Below are 23,813 nucleotides of genomic sequence, written 5' to 3' on the forward strand. Positions count from 1 at the left end.
GTCAGTCCTGCTACTGACCTTGCATACAAATCCTTAAGATGGTCTGGGAATTTTCTCTTGTTATCCTGTAAGTAGTTTCTCTTATCATAGACCTTCTCAATGGCAGACAAAGTAGCTACAAATTTTCCCTTATATAACGTTTGTGGTTCTGATGAAAGGTTCATCAGTCTAACAGGTGCTACTTTGTTGCCTTATATTTAAGTTCTGGCCACTAAACCTCTATCAGATTTTAAGAAACGGTCAGATGACTCGACGATACCAAATTTTGGTACCTTCTCAAAGACGGGAGGTATAACATTGCCCATGGTAACAATTTCACTGTAAGGTGGGACACTTACATTCTCAGCTAAGGTAATCCTACAACATCCTATTTTTCCCTCAAAAGCAAGTTTTACAGGCTTGCCTTTCATGATCATACAAGAGTTTGTCATATCAATCAAGCATTCATTGTTTGTCATAAAATCAAGACCAAGTATACCATCAACACCAGTGTCTGCTACTGCAAATGTTTGGCTAAACGTTGAGTCCGCTATTGTAAGGGAAATGGAAAGACACCCTTCTACTTTCATGGCAGTACAATCAGCCATTAGGATGGGCTTGCCAACTTCAGCAAGTCTTGGGTGCGGATCATTAAGAACAGAATGTAGTATGTCTGGTGAAATAATACTGAGGGTTGCACCAGTATCTACAAGTAGTTTAACCCTATAGCCATTAAAAATTGCTTCAATAAATATACCAGCTTCACCAGCCTTTCGACTGATGCCTGTCCTGTTGGCTGTGCTATCCTTTTGCTTAACATTCTGATGTTCATTTCTTACAGGTACTGGCCTTTGTCTAGTGTTGGTACTTGCCGTGCCTTGTATCGCATTTTTATACTTGAAACAGTTCTTCTTCATATGACCTTTCTTTTTACAGTAATGACAGGTCACACCAGCAGAGGAAGGCTTTGTAGAGCTTTGTTTCTCCATTCTTATTTTCATAGATTGCATTTCCTTTTGAATATCCTGGACTGCTTTCAATAGGGAAGTAATAATATCTCCTTGGTCTGCCTTTTCCTCTGGCTTCACCTCCCTCAAATACCCTTTGCTCTCTGTTAAACGTCGTTCAGCTGAATTGAATGCGTCTAATTCAACAGCATGCCTAATTGCGTCATTCAAGTCCACTGGCCGGGCTTGTTTAATGCGCAGTCGCATGTCACTTTCCCTCAGGGCATCAATGAACTGCTCTTTCGCGAGAGTTTCTCTCACTTCCACAGGGGCGGTTGGGTAGGCCAAGTTTGCGAGTCGACGCATGTCCTGTCCAAGTTCTGGTAATGACTCTGTAGCCTTTTGCCTTCTTTCCCTCAACTGAGCCCTATATAATTCTGTCTGGTTGGACGGCAAAAATCTCTCTTCAAGTGCTTTACTTAAGAGTCTGTAGTTGCATCTGTCTACCGCTGGTAGATTTCCAAGCACACTCTGTGCTTGACCTCTCAAAGCAACGGCTAAATACATCCCCCTCTCAGCCAGAGTCCATCTGTTCAGTTCTGCACAGACATCAAAGTGAGACTTAAAATCAGCCCATGACGAACTTCCATCAAATTTATCTGGTTTCACCATGGCGTTTTTCCGTTTGTCTGCCTGTGTTATATTCTCAGGGCGGCGTGTTGTAATGTTTGTCTCATTCAACAAAGGGAAATCGTACCTGGATGTACTAGCATGGTATGGTGTGCTCGTAATAGAAATCCTATCTGGCTCGCCATTATCAGTTCTTCTTAAATCGCTAAGATTGTCAGGCCTAGTATACATATTTGGTAGGGTGCTCGTCCTAACAGTTTTTGGTCTTGCGCCCTCACTCGTGTAATCTTGGTCATTAATGGTAGTCCGCCTACTTTCAGGCAGTCCTGAATCTCTGGCGGCTGTCCTTGCTTGACTTTTATTAATACTAGCCTGAAGCCTACTTAACTCCTGCTCTAGGGCAGTCATCTCAGCGTTCATGTCACTCTCAGACATATCAATAATTTTCAAAAATAAATTACTCGTCAAAAATCAACAAAGACAAAAAAGATAACATATGTAAACTTTAATGATTTTTGTAACGTATTTACATTAATCACAGGGGTCGTACCTGGTCAATTCCAGGGTTTGGGGTGTTCAACATTATCTGCTTAAAAACTGATTGGTATGATTTAAGTGGACTGCCGAAATATACAAATATGTCCTAACCTTATCTAGGTAAACAATAATCAAATGGTGAATCAATATAACAATCGGAGGCAAGCAATGGTAGTCCTAACCTAACACTAATTAAAATAGAGCCCAGTCGCCCTCAGACTACCGCATATACTGTAGGATGCCTTATTCAGGACAGACAGTATATGTGATAGCCCTTCAACCACTACACTCACTGTAGGATGCCTTATTCAGGACGGACAATGAGTATAGCAGCCTGGACGGACTGGTCAGCCAATGCAGACGAGCTAACTTTATGGCTAGCCTCTTTACTGGAGGACAACCTCTTCGTGGCAGGCCTTATATCTGGTTTGTCAAACCTCAAATGGCCTTCCAAATTCACTCTCAAACTGTAACACAGGCGAGGAATTAAAAACCGTAAATACTACACTTACACTCGTCTTCACCATTCGGCTGGATCTTCACAAATAACAACAGACGACTGCGAAGTCTCGGTATATATACCCTACTAATGTCACGTGATGTCAACAGTGACTAATAGAGAAATCTGCATGGTCGTACCTTAAAATTCCGTAATCATTACAGAAGCATCTTCAGGTAGTGTAGATTCAAATTTGTTCAAATCATGACCCCGGGGTAGGGCGGGGCCACATTGGAGGATCAAAGTTTTACATAGAAATATGTAGGAAAATATCTTCTTCTAAAGAACTGCAAAGCCATGATTAGTCATTTTGATATGGAAGCATCCTCAGGTAGTGTAGATTCAAATTTGTTAAAATGATGACCCCCGGGGATAGGGTTGGGCTACAATGGGGGATCGAAAATTTTACATAGGAACATATAGGAAAATATCTTCTTCTCAAGAACTGAAAATCATGTTTAGTCATTTTGATATGGAAGCATCCTCAGGTAATGTAAATTCAATTTTGTTCAAATTATGACCCCTGGGGCTAGGGTGGGGCCCAATGGGGAATCGAAAGTTTTACATAAGAACATATAGAAAAAATATTTCTTCTCAAGAACAGAAAAGTTATGTTTAGTCATATTGATATGGAAATTTCCTCAGGTAGTGTAGATTCAAGTTTGTTTAAATGATGACCCCTGGCATAGGGAGGAGCCACAATTGAATATATGGGAATTTTTTTTTAATTATCTCAAGTACAACAGAGCCATTTGTTATATTGACAAGGAAGCATCATCAGATAGTTTAAAATTCAATCCCCACCCCCTGTAATCTTTTCAATACTGAACTGATTTGTGCTTTTACCTAGCCAATGTGCTCAGGTGAGCGATGTGGCCCATGGGCCTCTTGTTAACCATTTATGATCTATTATTAAAAAATTCTGAATGACAAAATCTCTAAACTATTTATAGCCTCAGTTTACTTATTTTGCCCTTATTCTGCTGGTATGAAAATTATTTGAGGTTAATGATCAAAATCTTTAGCTATGTGATCTACAATGGGTTTTGTTTGTATTTTTGATATTCTTTATTGCATGCCATTTTAATTATTTGAAACAATACATGAGTTATAACAACTTTATATTTGCAAAATGATGTGAAAAACACATAGAATCTTAATTTGCAGAAAATATTGTAAGAAGAAGAAAAAATCAAAAAAAAAAATAATAATAAAAATAAAATAAATTTTTTTAAAAAATTAGTCCCAATTTCCTCTGCTTCACTATAAATAAACCTATTATGTTGCATATTTTCTTCAAATAGTGAGAAATTAAGTTTTAACATCTATATTTATTTGTTACTTTGTTATTTTGTCCATTTAGAGCATTTTTTTTTTATTTTAAGATATTGTACTTTTTAACAATCCGTTTTCGTCAACTAAAACCCTGAGTAAACGTCACCCTTAACTGCTGACACAAAGGAAGTTTCTGTACAATGTACCCGTACAGTAATAAATGTAAAGGAGTATAAGTGCCACTTGGACACTTTTTTTTATTTTTCATTTTCCATACCTTAATCTGTAAATTTTGCACTTTAATCTGTAAAATTAAAACATCAATCTGTACATTCTAAAACTTAAAGCCAGACGAACATACTTTTGGCTTAAAAAATAAAATAATTTAGATTTATAACCTCTGTGATTTTGTTCCATATGAACCTTTTCAAAATATCAAGTTTTAACAATACTCGTGGATGAAGAAGATTGAAGTTTTGTCAAAGAAAGACGGAAACATTAAATTAAGAATTTTGTTGAATAAAGCACTTATAAAGCACTTACGTAAAATAAGAAGTGCAAAGGCTAAAATTCTTTAGAACTGTTGCAAAAATTAACAATTAAATTATTCAAGGGTTAATTACTGTTTAATCTATTTAAAATCTTCTGGAGCGAATTTATAAGATCTATATATCTTTTTTTTTCAAATTTTCATTAGCAATAAATCGCTCTCTTGTCTTTCGAATAGGAATGCACCGTTGATACTATATACGTGCGTTTCTTATAATTTAAAACCATTTGTCAATAGGAAAATCAATTTGCAAGTTTAAAACACGGATACCCCCTGTTAGATGGATACCCCTGTTCTTGGACAGAGGCCAATGTCAGTAACCGTATAAACTTATTTTTTGGGAAAGGAATTGTGTGGATTCGATGCGAAAGTTTTCATCCTTAATGTAAGTTTATTAAGTTTTTATATATATATATATATATATATATATATATATATATATATATATATATATATATATATATATATATATATATATATATATATAGTGAGTAACTTTATATCATATAATAATATATATTAAGCTGTGGTATACCTTTGGTAGTATGTATCAACCTTTGACTGCAATTACTTAACATTTGTTACCTGTTTTTTTTTTTTTCGTTATTGATTTTAAAAAGTTTAGTTCATTCATTTTTTTTCCTGAAATTAAATGATAAATTTATATTTATCATAAATGCCGAAACATAAATGCCGTTTAGATGAAAAGGATCATCAATCCTCCATCCTAGTTGGAAGTTTGGGGGATTGGACAGAATCCACCGTGATTAATTTATGTTTTAATGTTCTCTTATCTATTACAGGACATGCAGTGGACATATTGTTTAATTGAGGATGGGGCATGTAATTTAATTAAAGAAAAAAAGACATGGGAATGTAAGTTTTAAGTTAACTTATTTGACACTAAGACAAAAACACAGCTAAAGTTTTGATAGTTTTTTTATTACTATTATTGAAAACTGAAATTAACTTATAGTTGAAAACAAGCACTGATTTTACTTCAAAGCATAATAGAGACCTCAAGAATGTGAGAAATAGGATGAAATATGGAGATAACGAACAGTATTCAAGCTCAAAGTCCATTAAAACAATAAGGTAGGGAGCAGACAAACACGGACCTCCATAAACATCAGGGGTGGGATCAGGTGCCGTGGAGGAGTGAGCATCCCCTTCCGACCGGCCACACCCGCTGTGTGCTCCTTGTCATCACCGTTGAATAACGGAAAAATCCGTCTACAATTCAGTGCGTAAATAATGGCCTAACAATTATTAGAAAAACGTCAGTCATCATATAACTTAATGATAGATTGTATTTGCTGACAAGGTCATTGTATCGACCACAGAACTTGCGAATTGATGACTTTAAACGAGACTGCTGATATTCTTGTTTCATCAACTTGGTTTGTCAATAACTAACCTCATTTTAGAAATTGTTCATACATAGATCTTGAGTATTGAATCAACTGAGGGATATACACCCCATATTCAGGTGATAAGGGTTAATTGCTGCATAAGTAAGGGAAATTAACAATTGAAAAGTTAGTCATTACGTTTATCATGAAGCTTTAGGTGCAAGATTACAATTAACGTCTTTTTCTAGTAAAATATCCAAATATAAAACATTTTCCTCGATTTTCTTAACTCTGATTGTCATCGATACAGTAGTTTATCCTTTGAATAAAAATGATATTTTCACTTCGTGAGAATAACAACTGGAACTACTTGTCTAATTGAGTCGACGGACATCCAGAGAAACAGAAGTAAGAAACAAATTCTATGTTTTTTCATTGTATATGGTTTTTTACGCACTTGTTTGACCAAAAAAGACATTTCACCATAATCACGACGCTCCCGAGAAAATAATTTCAAAGACTTGTCTTACTTGTAAAATAAATTCCATATCTAACTAAAACCACTGAATTTTCTCTTTTAACATAAGGTTTTCTCTAATGTTTATTTGTCATTTTGGTAACTAATGTCAGAGATAACTCAATTGTTTAACCTATAAGTAAGGAACTATGAATAAATAAAATTGACCCAATCAAAAGTGCATGTATTTCAGAAGCATGTTAATATGTTATATGCAGTAACTTTCTTGCCTGTAGGGAAAAAAATGATTCTAATTTAATGAAAATAATACCCTTATTAAGGACAGATGATACAAAAGAACTTTTATCAAAAATCCTGAAAATAACAACTTAAGTCATGTTTATATAAGTAAATTAAATACGTTTAACCGCATAATTTTAAATTTTTTAATCAAAATTTCACAATAATGGGATTTAAAGTGAAAAAAGTTGTATAGATTAATAAGGATAATTGCAGAAAGGTAGATTTATGAACGTCATAGAAAGTTTACAATTTCTTCATATCTTTTGATCAGATAGACCGAACATTCCGTAGTCAAATTTAATATTTGAAAGACCTTACAATTGGTATGAAACACGTCAGCTAAAGTGCGACCCAATGATAGATTATATTTGTTAACAAGGTCATTATAACGACCATAGAATTTACGAAATGTTGACTTTAAACGAAGTTGTTGAAATTCTTGTAACATTTGAATTATTCCACACCAAAATACATGCTAGAACCTGTGATTATGGATCTTGTAAATCTCAGGCTTTTTAAACAGCAACGTTTTACGAAAGAGAATACTACTCAAGTACATGTATCCCGTCTGTTCCTGAAACATAAATCTGACAACAAAGGAATTAACGCATTAAATAATAGTAATATTCTTAATCATAAAAGGGTCAAGTCTTGTATTCCACCATATTTCAAGTTGAAGTCCAAAACTTGTATTTCTTACGAATATTCATCGATTATTGCTTCCAAACTTAAAAAAAAATCTACAGTGCCTAGATACCGAACATCTGAAACATAATCCTCCTACACATGCATGTTCTTCTTCATCCCACAACTATAGTCCTGCTGGATACGTCATTACTGGAGACGTGAATATGGTTAATAATGAGGACTTTAAATCACTTGGGTGAGTTCACCATGCATAAGACACTCTCGTACCTCAGCAAGTTCTAGCGATATCAGTACCAATTGAATATTATCAAAATGAGCTTAACATGTATTATGAAATTAAAATATGAAAATGTTACACATTTCTTTTGCTATTTATTGAGAAAATATCATTAAAAACGAGTTTTTTTGGAATGAGCCAGAATTCACCAGGGATCGGACAATTTTCACCACGCATGGACAAACAGTATACTAGTATTTAACCTGGAAAACGTCCAACCTTTGCTTATGAATTAGTAACATTAAAATATGTTTTTTGCTTCATTTAACTTGATTGACTCTATATGGACAAATGTTAAGAGATTTTAGATGCCTCACATTGCCAAGAATAGGACTTGCAATGCTATGATTCGTAATATGGCAACTTGCGCCTTGGTCTATGGGGTTATCATAGATCTTCTAGTTTGAAGAAATAAAGAGAGCTCACTTTAATTGTCATATATCGACAACTTGTATTTTTGCTGAATATGTTAAGTAACATAATGTTAATGATCGGCATCATTAAGAAGTTTTAATCTTTTAATTGGCTTTCAGACAGAAACAAGTCAAAACACGAAAACACTTGATGCAAGTTCTCTGCTTAAAGTTGTCCAAAGCAAGGCATGTGTCCGATGCATTGTGAACCCACCCTATTTTAAAAAGGCAAAAATGTAGGGAACCCAAATCTTAGTTATCAAGTTCAGAAGTCCATTGAAACAATACAAAATGGTAGCAAAGCAAACTCGGACCTCTATAAACAATAGAGATGTGATCAGTGCAAGGAAGGAGTAAGCATCCCCTGTGTGCTCCTTGTCATGATCGGACAAAGGGAAAAATATACGAAGTGGGGTGCACGTGCTTCATGTACATGAAATAGTAAATAAAGAGAACAATCAGAATTATAAATATTGCAACACAATATTTTGCGGCAATTGTACAGAATTCTAGTCAATTCGGCACCTGGTAAACTCGGAACTTGAAACAAGCTGTAAAACTGTCAAAAAGTTACCCCAATTCGATTAAGTCTCTGATTAATCCTTGTGCACGGAACAAGTAATTTAAGTGATTTCCATAAATGATGTTACTTGTTTTTTGCGGAATAATCTTCTAAAAATTATATAAATTAAAAAATTTCCGAAGACTGACTACGCATTGTCAAGTCAGTATACATGTTTTCATGATTCTTCTAAGCATTTACAGGTTAGATTGTTTTTATTTCGGTATGTGAAGATGTGTAAGTCTATAATATACGTAAATATGATAAAAAATTATTTTTAAAAGTGTATTTTGAAAGAAATTTCTGGACGAAACCAGATCTTCTTAAGTTACGGTTGCTGTCAGAGTTGGTATGTGTGCACCGGTTATAAACGAAAAATAATGCACCGGTCGCTATTTGAAAAATAATTTCTTTTCCATAAAGAAATAGAAATTCAACAAAATTGTGCTGCCTAAATTAGATTTATTAAATCTCAAACATCATGTGAAACACATCTAGTATACCATATACGAAGGAAATGAAAATTATTTTTTATTGAAATGAAAGAACTTTTACCATCAGTACTTCAAAACCTTTTCAAAGCATAAAGAGTCTTCGGGGATTTTTGTTACCTACATGTATACTTAGAATTAAATAATATCTAGAAAAGATGAAGTATAAACCCCCTGTTCAAATGAGGATCAACTTCCAGCATATATATACACATAGCTCCGAGTAAATTTCCGTTTTCTTGATTTTCTCTGAGCGTTTTTGCTTCAGATCTAAAAGCTGTACATGGCTAAAACATTCTTAGTCGCAATTCTGAAAATATATTTTTGTCTTAAATTTTGTTATGGTTATATGAAATGTTATAAATGTACATGTTACGGAAATGACTGCGAGACGAAAAAGTTACCATTGATTTTTATTTATTTATTTTTTAATGATTTGTTTGTACAGCATCAGGCTCTATATTTTACTTGATACGTCTATAAGAAAAGAAATTGATGTAATGACTCCAGTACAATAAAATTTCTTTTCAAAGCAGCAGGCTTATTAGGAATCTACAGGAGGTCGTGTAATTAAGGTTGTAAATATGATGCAACACACATGTTAAATGACCATCGATATTTTATTACTGATTGTTGAACATCGTAATAAAATAAAATCTTTTACGACAACTAATTGCTGCAGTGGAAAATTATTAAAAAATAAATAAATACGAGGGTTGTTCGAAAAGTTTGTGGACGATGTCAATCTTTGTTATACTACTTCCAAGAAATTTAAAATAAGCACAATATCATGTGTAAAAATATTTGCTTTGTTGATCTGTAAAATTTCATTCCATTCGATTGGATAGAAATTAATTTACTTTATTTTAAAATCAACATGTTTTATAACCACGGCGCACACTTAAAAGCAATGTAACGTCAAAAACATAGCGTCAAGAGTTTCTTAAAAATTCTATCCCTATACATTCACACAGTATAGTCCAATACCCAAGTATTAAAAACCTTTTTCAATCACTTGACATTTATTTTTCTAACAATTGTTCTCGTTTTATATTTTCCTTTGTTAATGTTTAATTTCTTTTACCGCTTAACTGTGCTTTCACAAGATCAGCAACTCTGAAGCGGCTACGTCTTTCCATGAAGTCCCAACTTTTAAAAGTTTTCGTTCAGATTTTTACAGTTAAACCGTTTCTTCACAGATTGTCCTCGTCCGAAACAGAGTCTCTGTCACTCAAATACCGCATGTACCATTTACACACACATGCACTACTCGCTTGTGGCATATTTTCTGATTCCTCTAACATTTTTAGCGTTTATTCAGGATTTTCCCCGAGTATAACACAAAACTGCATCGTTATCTGCTGCTCCGTGACGTTCTACAACGTCATCGTTTTTATCGTTTTCAATGAGGGCTACCTATCTTCTCAAATTGATTTCTTTTTACCGAAGCAAAATATTAAGCCATAATTTGTAATACGAATCGATGTAACAGTTCTTGATTTAACAGTCTAGGATTTTTTCGTTTTTGCTCCATTTTACAGAGAAGATGACTACAGATATTATTTAGTGTATTGTTTGTAAATTACTAAATTTGACCTGCGCCGCGATCCGATTTTTGAAGTTTTTAATTCTGGATAAGTTTTAAACAAATCATGATATTTTTGAAAAATTTAATACAAATCATTTAATTTTATTGTTAAAATATTTCTCCAAAATTTGGATAACATACGACGTTAAATAAAAAAGATATGACAGAAGTCCACGAACTTTCCAAACAACCCTCGTATGTACATTTTAAGTTTATGAAGTAAAATTTACTATGATTTTTGGTATGGCACGAATTTGGTATTTAGTTTAAATTTTGTTACAGTTCTAAATTTTCAACAATATGAAATTTGTAATTGTCTTCTAAGAATGTATATTAATGTTTATTAACGTTGTCCCAAAGTCCAAAAGATTTTTTTAATGCAAATACATTCCCAGATTATAGTAAGGCGATTTTTTTTTTTGAGTGAGACAATTTTGTTGGTATGGTGTCCGTAAATGAATTGTGAATTATGGGCTGTGATTCTATATTTCAAAAAGGACATTTGCTAAAATTATCTACTTGAAAAACAATTATATTATGTCTTTCCTGGTCAAAAACTCGTTGCATAATAATCCAATTTTTCGCTTTATGCATTTCAACACACTGGCATAAAAAATTACAATTTTGAATAGTACAATTATTATGGACAAGCTTTTCTTTTCAAATCTTGGTTATATACATTTTTTGGTAAAGCAAATGACAATGGGTAATTCTTAAATTAAACTTCCATTATATTTTCTTAAAAATAGCATAGTGGAAAGTAGAAACATAGCATATTTTATAGCAAAAGTCAAGATTGGTGTTTATTCAGATACATATTATTTAATACAAACTGATTAAATATAAAGACAACTAGAATAACAAAATTCTCTACTCAAGATAATCATTATATGCTTCGTTCTTTAGTTTTAACTTTTCTATACTTGCAAAAATTTAGCGAGACTGATAGAGATTACAGTATATATTTATGCATTGATAATTCAATGTTGTACGTTTCAGTACGCATTATAGAATTATTCGAAATTTTCTTTAAAGAAAAGGTCTTAAACTTACAGAATTCCTAATTGAGTTTTCCACATATGAACTTTAAATCATTGGATCTATACTTTACAAAGAGCATTTTTCTGGGAAAAAAAATCGAAACACCTATTTTCCCTATAAGAGCAATCAACCAATTAATCACATGAAAAATATTATTTCCAAAACACTCACAAAAATTACACGGTTACCGAAGTAACACAAATAGGTGCCGAATTCACCAGATTCTGATGCCGAATTTACCAGATTTCGATGCCGAATTCACTAGGTGCCGAATTCACTGAGTGCCGAATTCACTTTTTCATTAGGTGCCGAATTCACCAGGTGCCGAAATCACTTGTACCCATTGTACATGTCACTAATAATAATGCATATGATATAAATAGAGAATGATCACATGCTATATTGAAAATTGATACAATATAAATATGTACATATTACATGAATGTGTCAAATCCATCTACAAGGGGAAGATAACACATATATGCTGTCCAGGTTTTAAATTGAGATTATTAAGTTGTGGTTCTAAAATGTTTTTGAAAAGAGATGATCTGGATAGCATATATGCGAGATCAAGAAAACCAAACACAAACGAAGAAGAACGCGGGCGTACAAGGCAAGCTCGAGGATATTCCCCCGCTTTGTCACAATATTATTCTCAGTTTTGAAAGTTCATGGAAAGGTTTTTTTTCATAGAATTATCCTGTCAGTAATGTCACCTTTAAGAAATTTATTTTATTGAATAACTTATCAATTAATAACAATTTTTTTTTGAATTGACAATTAAGTACGTTTACTGGAAAATGGGTCTATTGTCGCCTTAAAAATGAGTTTTAAATATGGGTCAAATGACTGAAAAATGAATGTAAAATCTATTTTATACTTCACAAAAATTGAGTCAGACTTCATTCTATATAAAAATCTAGAATTACTGGGGAAAAATGATTATTTAAACCACACTTTCAATGATAAGAAAACTGCATACCGCAGTGGTTCACACGTTTAACATTTCTCATTATTGCGAACTTTCGAGAGTATTCGAACCATGCATAGATGTGCAGGGATCTCCATGGGCTGTTTTACTGTGTAGGCCCCGACACAGTAAAATTTTCCTCAACACAGTTACGATTCAAAGTTTATGATTGCGATACGGTAAAAATTTTGCGATACAGTAAGATCTGTGATAATCAGAAAATCAGAACAAAATTGTTTTTCTAATACTGGTTCAGTTGCGAATTTGATCGCGAAAATACCGCGAATATTAGTGCTTCACGTAAAGTCTGCAACACAGTAAAATTTCATATGATGGAGAACCCTGTATGTGATGTATGTATGTTCTTTCTTTCTTTTCGCAAACCTTGAAAATAATTTTAATTCAATAAAACAAAGGAATCAAATGTGTAAAAGATGATACTGATGACACAATTTTTGAAAAATATAGCTTACAAACTTGTATGATTGAGATTGTCAGAAAACAGGGGTTTACCTTTGCCTTGTACGCCTCCGTTCTCTAAACATCCCAAATTACTATACAAGAAATATGAAATTCAACAAATTTTGAAAAGGTGCACTGCAAGTTCACTAAATATTTAAGCTTGTCATTTAAAAAATATAATCCATACATGAACATTTAGTAACTTGCTATTTTTATGTCAATACCCTGTGTATTATCGCAAAATGTTTTGCTATTAGAAAATTAACTTTTGTCTTTTGTCTTCTCTGTAATCAGTATTTTCAACTCCGATTCAGTAGCAGATAGTCTTTCATTGATTTTGTGAATTTCCTCTTCCATTTTCTTAATATCGTCCTTTGTCGCCATTTTCCTTGATATGTCATTCACTAAAGATAAAAGATCCGGATTTATTTCTTTTTGAGCTACTCTCGCAGTAAACTTTGAAAGACAGTTGTAGGGAAGACGAAGTGCATTAAAAACTTCATCAATTGGTGTCATCAAACAGGATCCATAAGACGTCTTCGCAACAGCTAATCCAATACATTTCAGTACTAAGGGATCTTCTTGCGATATAAAAAAGACAAAAGATCCAGAATCTCCAGAATCTAGAAATGGTTTCCAGGATTCAGAGGTTTGTGATGGATCAAAATGGGGAATGACTTCCATTTGTTTGCAAAGCGTTATAAATTCTGATGTGTTTTCTAACTGGATATCGAAATCTAATACATTTGCGCAGCATTTCCCAAATTTCAATGTTCCAATCGTCATTCCACTTTTTGCACCGATTTTTAAAACAGGCTTTCGAAAATTAAGCGTTTTAACTTGTTCTGTTTCTCCTGTAGGGAATTGTGGAATGTTGCTTTCGGAAAAACCTGTAATATAAAATAAAACTCATGGATATACTTATTTTCTTCCTAAATGAAAATATTCCTCACAATTTTTAAAATTGATATTTACCTGCTCCAGTTAATTGCTCAGTAGAATAAACATCTGCAAAATGTCCATTAGATGGGAGTAGATCCTGATCTTTTATCTCAACCAAAGCAGCATCGACACTCACTTGGTTAGTACGTCCATACCTGAATTCAGCTTTGCCAACTTTTCCAATTTGGACATTGTTTTTGTCTAAAACGTTTATTTCTCTTTTTACTGAATATTCACTAGCCTTTCCTGTTTTCAGCATATCAACAGGCAAAACAACATGAGCGCATGTAAGGAATGCATGTAGCTCTTGATCTTGTAGGGTCACAAAACCTCCCAATGTGCCACTTTTTTTCATTTCTTCAGTTCTAATTTCCTGACTCATCTGAACCCGATTAGTCGCAAATTCACAAACTGCCTCGCGGACATCTACTCGATGACAACCAATTCTCTTTGGAAAGGCATTTTCTCCTATTGGAATCACACCTTTTATGTGACAGTAGATAACTATCGAAGGGACCCATTCTATTCTATGGGAAAAGCTGTCATAGCCAATCGAACACACGTTAGATGAATTTATCAAAGTAATATTGCTGTGAGTATCAAGGAGTGCATTTATATCAATATCTTTAATTTGAATTCCAATCGAGCTCGTAAAATCATTCATATCATGTACCAGCAGACGTTTTGCCTCAGTGCTACATTCACTGGCACACCGTACCTTTAAACAAAGACCCCAAAAGGAATCACTTGAATGAGAAGGTATAGGGGATTTTGTCACAAGAACTATGGTGTCAATTCCAGATGAGATTTTGACATGCCGACCTACCCATATCTTCAAAACATCAAATTTATTTCCGAGTTCAAGTAAAACTCTTTGTTTTATTTTTTCTACAATAGTATGGCTTGCAAAACAAGTTTGAGGTTTCTTTTTACAAAATTCTCTACAAATAATTCGCATAGTATCATCAGACGCTAATGAAAGAGCGGTTTCTATTAACCACCTGCTTTTACGTCGAATTCCTTGTTGAATAATTTTCCTGAGATGTTCGATAGGAAATCTTTTTGCCCGAATATCACAGTCTTGTAAAACTAATTCATCATTTACATGAAAATTCACAATGTCTATCATTGAAAGTGATCGTTTAATTCCTGAATTAGAAAGCTCTTTTACAGAAAAACCGAATATATGAGTATTGTGTGCAACTCTCAAGGAATGTCTGCGCGAGTAGTTCTTTTCTGTAATAAAATCTGACAGATATTCCTTTATATCTGAAGATGATCCATCCACACAGACTGATTGTGACAAGGTAGATGGCACTCGGGTTCTCTATAAATAAAATTGAAACAGCAAATTGAATCAATGATTTTTTTTATGTAAATGCTATTCAAATGAACAAAAAGACTAAAAGTGCGTTAGTAATATTATGTTTATATTTAATCAGAACACTATATATATTTTATTCGATTTCAATAGCAAAATAAGACTAATTTTTTTTTAAATCATCAAACATGCCTGAAATATCAGATAGATGAAAAATTTTCCAAACCAATGTAACGCAAGTTCATTCTGCATTGTCACTATTAAGCCTGAACTATCGCTTAATTTACAATGTTTGATTTATAATACAATTTGATAGGCAACTGCAAAGGATATTGAAATAAGGTACACATAATAATCGGTACTCAACTGTCATTTAATTCAAATTATTTAAGAAATACAGAACAGGCTAGGTAACCATATGGTGTTTAAACAGCAATTTACATCTCACAACTTGACCAATTACCTTCACGATGTCAATCCTAAGAGCCTTAATTATTTCCGATTAAGCTATTATGATAGATATATGTGAAAATGCTACAGTAACATTCAGAAATTTTTATTTGTATTTTTAATTTTTTTGAATTCTCAGGAAATTGCGTAAAATTTCACACATATTTAAAATTTTTCCCGACTAACCGATTACAGACTTTCTAACCAATTACCATCGTTCTGACCGAGTAACCAGTTTCCAGTTAAACGGGCGATTACAAATTGACATGCATTATATATATATAAACCAATTGGCATTCATTATATATATATATATATATATATATATATATATATATATATATATATATATATATATATATATATATATATATATATATATATATATATATATATATATATATACTGATAATAATACAAAACATTTAAACATTTATGGTGGATAGTAACCTTTGGTATGTAGGAAGTACTTGATGCCTCCATATGATCCTCGTTTTCTGATATATCCGTTCTGTTCATCTAAAACTCTTTAAGAAGACTATAGAAACCTTCTTATTTATGAATCAGATGACTGGATCTCCTTTGCATAGTTTCCTGACATGATTATAATGTTGCATATTGTCAATTCTATGATCGTTATATATTGATCTTCTTTGCAAAAGAAAACCTGGCGTTGGGTCGATCTTGAGATGCTGAATCATTCTTGACTCATATGTTTTAAAAAGGTTAAACATTAATAGAAAAAAAATAATTATTGATTTTACTCCAGATGACTCCCTGTACCTGATCAATACGTATTATCATATAGTCTATAAATAGTCCCTATATAATCTATGCAAACAGTTCATAATACTACGCATTCACCGGATGTGAAGCCTTATTCACCGGATGGTCAGTGCTCATGCAGCGGCATTGTGACGTCACAATCAATACCTCAAACAATGTTGAAAAAATTGGTTGCAACGACCGGATTTAGATGTGTATCTGAGCAAGCAAAATGTTACACAATCGCAGGATTGTTTTACAAATATTTCGATATCTTACACACAGCAAAAGGAAAACATGGAAGTTATAAATTGTAATCTGGACATTTTATTCCACGACAGAGGTTCGTCGATGAAAATGGTAACGTCGTGCAGCCTTCAATGTATTATTTATGCAAATCCTGACTATATAATAAGAAAAAATATGGACTCTTTCGGTGGTCAATATATGGTTTATTATTCACCAGAAAAATATCAATATTGATGTTTTTCTGGTGAATAAGAAACGATATTCACCACCGAAAAAGTCCATAATTGTATAATGTTCACCGGTGGGTGTCTAGGAATTCAGGACCTTTGTATTTGCCTTGTTCACTTTTTGCAATGCCTATATGATTTGTGGTGTCAATCACTTTTCGTAATCTTTACACATTTTCACCATTAAGTTTTGTTTATATTCTATTCCATGTAAAGCGAACAAAATATACACTTTGTTTCACTGGATAACAAACATTGAGTTCATTAATGTAGTTTGGGATACCTCCATGTTATGACGTATTTCCGCGTGAAGTATGGTTTTGATTTGGTTGAGTGTTTATTATCGGGTCAAAATTTGTAGATACACCGTTTAGAAGAACTATTTTCTGAAGCTATTTAAATACAAGTTTTCACAAGTTGGCATTTTATTTAAAACAGACAAAATTTGCAAGTTTGTAACTATTAATATTTCTACTATGGACATTTAAAAAAACAGACCCTATAAAAGATAGGCTAAACATAGCAGCTTTTAAACCCTTTTAATCAAATACATGTTTTTCCATTGTTTGAGTAACAGTACACCACCTAGTGTGCGATGAGGCATGGACAAGTATGATTACTTCACATTGTGCTGAATTATTACTAATCAATTATCATGTTAACCTGAGCTGGTCATTCTCCTTATTTCAATCAAGAAGTAACTGTTTTGGTCACATAGAGCCTCAAAACTTTTAGTTAGAACTTTGATTGCTATTCCTCTGAAAGAGATACATCATTGAAAGCGATTTTTCATGCATTGTTTTCAGAACTATCACTGCACAAAAGTGCAATTTCTTTTAAAGCTGGAAAAAGGCTCATAATTTCTTAAATTGCACCCAGGGTATTTCAACCCGTGGAAAATAAAGAAGAATATCTCTTCCATAAGGATCTTTAAATTCAAATATTTTGGAATACATCGGATATTTTCTATTTCATTTTTTACAATTTCTGTATTTTACTTTGTTAACATATTTCTAAAAGGCACATTCTAATTGTAAATTACCATGAAACATTATCCATCTGACATCAAGAAATGAAGTTTTCCCAGTTTTTAAACCTATTTTTTGCTGAAAATCAAAATAATATCAAGATTTACTTGTTGTCATTTTTGTTTTTATATCAACACTATATTAATTTCAGTGCAAAGGTAACGGAAGGGGAGTCGATTTCTGTTCATGATTAAGAAAGGGGGAGTCGCAAATTACTTTGGAAAAACATATATAATGTACCATTAAATATATATTAACCTGTTTATTTGATATAAATATGTTTGATGAAACATTTAAATTGATGCTTGCAATGATTTTTTTAATTACAGAGATGGAGGAGCCAGTTATGATTACTGAGGTGGTGGAAATAATACCACAACAGGGTTTTGAATGCGCAATTTGTAAAAAGACTTATAAACTTAAAGGCAGTCTACAGAGGCATCTACAGTGTCATTTCGATGGAAAACAATTCCAATGTAGCTCATATATAGTGAGTGGTTTGTGATTTGCGTCTCTCACCATGTTCTGAATCCATTGACCATCTGTAGCAAATGATAGGACACGAATCCCTCGATTTTTACATTCCCGTAAAACTTCTTCTGTAGCGTTTCTAAATGCCTGATTAGTTAGTTTATAGTCTTTTAAGCCATACGCTATCGGCAGTGAACATAGTATTTCTAATTTCGAGTTTCTATTTTTGTTTGTCAATACCCAGACCATAACTTCTGTAGCTCTCCTTCTAAGAAGGTTATAGCCACTTTCAATGACACTCCTAGCCTTTTCCATAGTCATCAAAGCATCTTCTAAAGTAATGTAGCATTCACGAGATTTTCTGGAAACACAGAAACGGAATGGAATATTTGTACATGTCTGAAAATGTCCACTGTCTACCATTTCTAACGCTGGAATTTCCGCCATGAATGTTACATTGTTTTGAACAAAACACTTGATCTTCTCTTTTAGAGGTTGAACAACTGGTCTTATCTTTCGAGGTTGTGTGGGATGTGGTTGATCAAAAATATCCATGACTTCACCCATTATCAAGTCCCATAATTCCCTGTCAAACGTTACATGAAAGAAAGTTGCACTTTGTTTGGAGTAAGAAACATATATGAGTTTATCCGTTCCCAAAACAGCCATTTCGGACAGACATTAGCAAACGTAATATTCTGGAAGGGTATAATGGACAGGCATCTGATGACTGTCTGGAAAAGGACATTTTATTTCAATGGCTGCAACAGCATCTCCGATCGATGGAAGGATTCTTCTGACGATATTTCTACTTTTCTTAAGCTTCCATCTGGTGAAACTTCCACAAGAGTTGAAGTATTTATACCTGATAAGAAATGGCAGCCTTCTTCCACAAAATGACACTCAGGGAAATATTTAGGCAAAAAATAACCAACAAGTGTTGCAACAGCGTGTATCTCATTTTCCGATCCATGCTTCATTCGTTTTGCAACTTCTGGGTGAATTTCCTGTTCTTTTCCCTCGAAAGTCTTTGCAAAATGTTCCTTTTGTTTTTTTATTCCTCTTAATCCGATTGCATCATGCAGTGTGCTGCCAGTAACATAGGCTTTCTTTCTTAATTCAATCCAAAGGCTTGATCTCTGTTTCACATACCTTGCTTCCGACCAAACAGATTCATTATCATCCTGAAGACTTAGAATATTTTCCTGATATGCAACATCAAGTTTATTGCTTTCCGGAAAAGTTGAAATGCAGGATTTCAGAATAGTTACTAGTTTCGCCATATCCTTGACGACAATAAGTGCGTCATTTGTGAATTCACGGAGTTGATACAAGGACGCCTGTAAGCTGCTAATGACGTGAACATATTTTGATTCCCTCCATTTATCACCAGCCATCGCTTTAAATTTTTGAAGACCATACTCTTGCTTAAATTGCAATTCACGACCATCTTTTATCCGGAGGCCAATAGATTTGATGGTTTGGTTTATTCTAGATTTTGTTTCTTGTTTTTCGTCGTCAGTCAAACTTCCTAGAAATGATACCTTATTTGTGAGACCATTTTTGATCTCATTAACATTTTGAATTTCATCGTTAAATGTTTTCTTTCTTTGGGAAAAAGAATACCCATCTTCATGACCAAACATGTTGACATCTCCTCCAATCTGATCTACACCTGCTGTTACTTTCTTCGCATCTGCACAAAGCATGAATTCGCTTTCTTCTTGTACTTGTAAAGCATCTAATACTGGGTGCAATACTCCTGGTTGAAGTGTTTCATTGAGATCGACATTACTTACATTAAACTGAGAAAGAACCCCCACGCTAGGAACAACAAAATTTATTTGTGAAGATTCAGTTCGGATTTTCCCTCTTGTAGCGACCCAAGCTTTAATCTGACAAGCATTTTTTGGACAACCCATGAAGTAAAGAAACTTTGAACACGTTGGAGAGAATACTCGAAATCGGGTAATATCCGTGAAATTGCTTATAGTCCCCGATAGCAGGGTATCGTTGAATCCGCGAAATCGGGTATCCCGTGCAACTTTCTGTAAAAACAGAAAAATAAAGCAACGGCGCATCATGACAGTTAGTGTTACATCTATATCTGTATCTTGGGGGTTTATTTTTATTAAACCCAATTTATATGGTTGTCTGACAAGTTTAAAATCACACGACAAACACTGCTGGGGTAGCAAAGAAGACACGGTGGCGTCATTATTTTTCAATACAATTTCTAAAAACAAATAACTACATGTCGTTTGTGTTTATTTCCAAATAAATTATTCCTCAAGCTTAATTTCCTAACTCATGTATAATTCACAAAATGTAAAACTTTGTAGAAATTCAACGACTAACGCTGTGTTATGTATGTTTTACTTAAAAATGTATGGCGTCCCTTTCACGTTAAAAAATCATTTCTCAGTTGATAAGTATTTCTTATCGATATAGAATACCGACGTTATTGTAAGGGGGAAAAAATAAAATAAAAATAAAAATAACACATGGGAAGCAGGTTGAAAAATGATTTTATATGAAATCTAATTTAATATGTCCATGTACTTAAAAACATTTTTAAAAATATATACACTGTACGGAGTGTAATTTCTAAAAACAAATAACTACATGTCGTTTGTGTTTATTTCCCAATAACTTATTCCTCGAGCTTAATTTCCTAACACGTGCATTATTTACAAAATGTAAAACTTTGAAGAAATTTACTGACTAACGCTGTTATGTATTGATATATAGGTAAAGTAAAGATTCTATAGTAAAATCATCAGTTCTTCCTATGATGTATGCATGCAGTGCAGTCCTGCAATTTCCGTGGAGAAAGGTGAAGGTGCGTATTTTTTAAGAAAAAAAATTAATGTCAATTTAGCGTGAAAAATTTAATTTCATTCAAAGGCATCGCCAATGCTTTGGTTGCATTTTGATCGATGCAAGCGGCGTTATTTTACCTGTTTGTGTACAAATTGAGAGCGAGAAGTCTTATTAAAAGGATTTTTGTTTGGCTGGGGGGGGGGGGAGGTTCGACTGATAAACTTGCTATTGTCCTCAGAACTTTATTATACCGAAGCAGACTTGTGTACGTCACTATCCGCATAATACCAGAAGAGTCCCGAGATCATTGAAAAGCGAGGGAAACGAAATGGCCTGCCGGTGGATAATTTGATGACTATTTCATTATGGGCAAATAGTACATGAACTATTCCACGGTAGAGGTTGTTTAGAAGAAATAGCAGGTTTATTCCTCCTATTTTTATATAGAAAAAATTCACAGAGTATAATAGAAACTAGTGCATGAATGTTTTGGAGATATAATGAATTCTATTCACTCAAGAGGGCAATATAAGGAATATAATTTTTATTAGGTGAATAGATCCCCCCCCCCCAGTTACAGCTATTTACTTTTTTCCCCTGAAGTCGCCTAAAAATGGTAAAATATTGCCGACTTAGCGAATTAAACGATCAACAGTTACATGTATTTTCTCTCACAAGCTGTGCTGCTGAGAACAGCATTGCCTTTGCTTAAACGTTGGAGGCATGTTGAATCCAAAGGAAATTTTAATAAATAAAAAGAAAGAAGAAAGAATATATCGCCTTTTTATAACTTCTGGAAATTACCTTTATTTGTCATTCTCTGTTTGTAAAGCATATGTACTGGTACAAGATATATGTAAGAAATGCTTTTCTGCATATATGCATTTATGACCAAACAAAAATCAACTCATGAAATAGATTGATGACCACCCCCACCCCCCCCCCCCCACCCCAAATACGTATGTACGCGTTATATTGCTTTTTAGCCGTAATTCGAAGCATTTTAACCATTAAATAATTTATACATTTTGTAACGAATTTGATTTTATGCACAAGATGAATGTAAAAGCAATTAATGACGCATGATTGGATACGATAGTCAGTCCCCTGTTTACACCTGACATTATTTATGTGTTTCCGTAAAATTTAAGTTATTTACAAATTGTTCATATTTGTCGTATTGATGTGGAAATATTATAAATTCCCGACTTTGGATATTTTACAGTTTTGTTGTGTTGGGTATGACTTTGAAGAAGTTGCAAATACTTTTAACATTATAAAAAATATAAAGCAGAGCGAACGCCTGTTTGGGAGCAGACCATGAAATGTACAAAGCTCCACGGGTATTTGTTGTCATATGCGCATTATTCCAGACTTCCAGATCGTTACTTGACTAGTAATACCTTTAGATGATATTTGTCTCTAGGTGGAAATTGACTCGGCAAAATGCGCCATCCCATTGTTTAACGAGGTTCGCTCCTGAGCTATTGAGCAGATTTTTATTTTAACCTATATTTAAAAAAAAACTGAGTAATGCTTTAATTCTTACAATAAATTTGGATTCTACAATGCCAAATAAACTATATTCAGTTAAAACTCCATGATTAAATTCCATACCAAAAGCATTAAGTGAGGAACTATATTTTGTGGCGGAAGGTTTTTTAGAAGAAAATGATCATTTTTTCTCTTTCGAAGTATTTAAAGTATGTTAAGTTTGGATTCCTATTTTTACATGCAGTCTGCACACAGAGTTATTTTGTGCAGTGAACTGTTTTATACTGGTCCTAAATTATATATTTAATAAACTGTCATGAATTCAATCATCATATTTGATAAGTAAATCAAATATATTGTGAAAATCAAGAAAAAAAATAGCCCTAATTTAAGCTCAAAATTAGCACTATTTTAGTAATATCTAAAAATTAACATCACAGACCCCCACTTTTAACTTTCTTTTCTGAATATACAAGATACTTTTAACCATTCTTCTTAAATTCAGTAAAATGTCATTACTTTTAAATGAGTTTTTTGCTTGTTAAATTTGTAATGCTAGCAAAATGAAATTTTTTAAGTGCAAAAAGGTCAAATAATTGAATGTGCGGAGTAATTTAAAAAAAAATTTCGTTGTCAAAAATTTTAATGGGTCTATTCAAGATGAAATAAGACTATGTTTGTTCCCATAATTTATTTGAATAAAAAATATCGGAGGAAAAACTTAAAAAGTTGATTTATGTGTAAGACGTTTTTACAGTGCAAAAAGGTCAAACTAAATGCTCTGTAGCGCCAAAAGAAGCGTATTGACCCCAGTTTTTTGTTTTGGTTTTTAATTAAGCTATGTGTATCAATTCTAAAAATATACTTGATAAAAAATTCTCATTACTTTTAATGTCAGGATCCAACCTCCTTAAGTTTTATATGGTGATTACACCGCCTATACCCGATTTCGCGGATACAACGATACCCCGATTTCAGGGACTATACGCGATTTCACGGATAATACCCGATTTCAAGTATTCTCTCCGACCTGTTGAATGAAACAATTTGTATCCTATTTTC

General features: G+C 33.2%; 1 protein-coding gene and 1 pseudogene across 1 annotated transcript in view; one reads left to right on the top strand and one right to left on the bottom strand.

Annotated features, from left to right (window-relative positions):
* Positions 1–23,813, top strand: part of LOC133195760 (uncharacterized protein K02A2.6-like) — a 410,189-nt gene that overhangs the window by 384,231 nt on the left and 2,145 nt on the right. The window lies entirely within an intron of this gene.
* On the bottom strand, positions 18,414–20,369 carry LOC133195164 (uncharacterized; annotated as a pseudogene).

This window comes from Saccostrea echinata, unplaced genomic scaffold (genome assembly GCF_033153115.1).
Source record: "Saccostrea echinata isolate AGI-Se365-2 ecotype Australia unplaced genomic scaffold, CSIRO_AGI_Sech_v1 ptg000029l, whole genome shotgun sequence".
NCBI lineage: Eukaryota > Metazoa > Mollusca > Bivalvia > Ostreida > Ostreidae > Saccostrea > Saccostrea echinata.